The 2,052-nt window shown below is 35.7% G+C and overlaps 1 pseudogene; it reads right to left on the bottom strand.

Annotated features, from left to right (window-relative positions):
• LOC119594241 overlaps positions 1-2,052 on the bottom strand; it is a 20,974-nt pseudogene that overhangs the window by 6,518 nt on the left and 12,404 nt on the right.

Here is a 2,052-nt window from a genome sequence, read left to right as displayed (position 1 = left end):
AGAAAACCACAAAGCCAACACAGGAAACACAAACACTAGTCGGGCATTATGGAACACTCGGAGAACACTTAGTTGAAGAACACTGACCTGTGACACATGTCCCTGATGGAGATCCGGGTCACCCACCTGGCAGGGCCCAGAGAAGTGGTTGCCATGAGAAGCGGGGAGAGCCTCGCCCAAGCTGTAGAGAAGGGAGACAGCTGCCTCAACATCTTCATACGATGATCCCTGCCATTGTTTAGCGTTGTTATGACATAATCTTGCGACCTGTTGTTGGTAAAGAGTTGCAAAAGAAATGGAAGATAAAACACAGCCAAACCCCCTTGGTAACCATATCAAAATTTTTCAAAATTTCTCATGGGTATTCTTAGGCAGAAATTACTCTTAGGCAGAAAATCATAAGGATGTTTATTATAGGAAAAAATATCAATCAAATTGAAGCATCAAAAATTTCAAATGTTTTTATCAGATGAAAACAGCATGAAAAACAAATTACTTTTAAGACAAGTTCCGGAATCAAAGCCGCTAAATTATCAAACACAACTTTCAGTTTCTTCCGATATTCATCAAACATGGCTTCATCCTCCCTGCTTGTTCAAAGTTATAAGACTCGTCGTATTTTGTTTTAGCAATAACTACATATAACATATCTCTAGCAAGCCTCTTTCAACTCAGTGATGCAACCAGTCTGCTTTATCAACTGTAGGGGAAAGAAGCAAAGGAAACAATCAATAAACAAATATTTTTATATCGTACTTAATCAAATATCAACTTCACATTATCACTCAACAAAATACTATGATTTTTCATTCAAATAATAATGTGCAAGAAAATGATACATGCATTAAATATCTAATAAATATTTTCCAGACAAGAGAAAATTATATGAAATGCCTTAAGCACTATATCCAAAAAAAGGTACCTGAATATAATCCCGAGCAAAATCAAAAACTGCAGCTGATATGTCATCATAATCACTAGCCATGAAGGTCAGGAGTAACGTTACTTTGTTTTCTATAGCATATCGAACCATTTCTCTTTTTTCAGCATCTTTCTTGTCTAATCTGTAAATTGGATAAATGTAAACATGAGGGCAGGTGGTAGGCTACAAGCTAAACTGAAGGGCAAGGGACAAAGACTTAGGGAGACAGGCAGAGGAAAAAAAGAGAGAGAACAAACTGACAAAGAGAAAGAGACCAGCGGTATTAGAGGCTGAAAGTGAGGAGTAGAGATAGGACTGAATGAGAAAGGGAAAGAAATGGCAGATGGAGGGTGGAAGAAAAAAGACTGGTAAGCATAAAGACAGAGTAAGTAGGGAATAGAACCACAGAGACAGAGGTAGGGAGGGAGTAGAAATGAGAGGATGAACAAGAGTGAAAGAGATGGAGGAAGGAGACAGAGGGAATGGAAGTATAAGGGGAAAAGAGAAAGAGAGACCGGAGTAGTGAAAGGGCAAATGGGAGAGGAGAAAGCTAAGTGGGGAGAAAACAGAAGGAAGCCAGAAGTCAGGAATAATACGGAAAGAAGGCAGAATAAATACGATATAAATAAATATGAGAAGTAATAAGGTAGCACACATATAAACACCAATACATCCTCAGAACATTATTTTTATACTCACTGACATTATACATTATCAAAGAAATAAACTCACTTTTGCCAAGCAAGAATAAGTTGAACACCAATACCATTAATTAGTCGCGCAAGCTTAACAAGAAAGTCCGAATCATCATCCTGTCAAGAGTAAGCAATAATAATTAAAACATATTCTATAATCATTCATAACAATAATTTAACATCATTACCAATTACTACTGCTAATTTTCTTAATACTATCATAAAGCTCTCTTTAAGCTGGTTATCTCATTTTTGTTCTATTACTACAGCTTATACTATTTCAAAATTTAAAATCAGGCCCCTGTATCACTATATGCATATGCTACATTTCTAAAATAGTATTATATATCTAGTTTTAAACTGATAATTCAAATTATCATTTTTTGATAGACCAAAATCTAGAAAGTATTGTTCACAGTAAATCTTTAAATAAAC

Source organism: Penaeus monodon, chromosome 33 (assembly GCF_015228065.2).
Source record: "Penaeus monodon isolate SGIC_2016 chromosome 33, NSTDA_Pmon_1, whole genome shotgun sequence".
NCBI lineage: Eukaryota > Metazoa > Arthropoda > Malacostraca > Decapoda > Penaeidae > Penaeus > Penaeus monodon.
The sequence above is the reverse complement of the archived record's forward strand: the minus strand, read 5'-3'. Positions and strand labels throughout refer to the sequence as shown.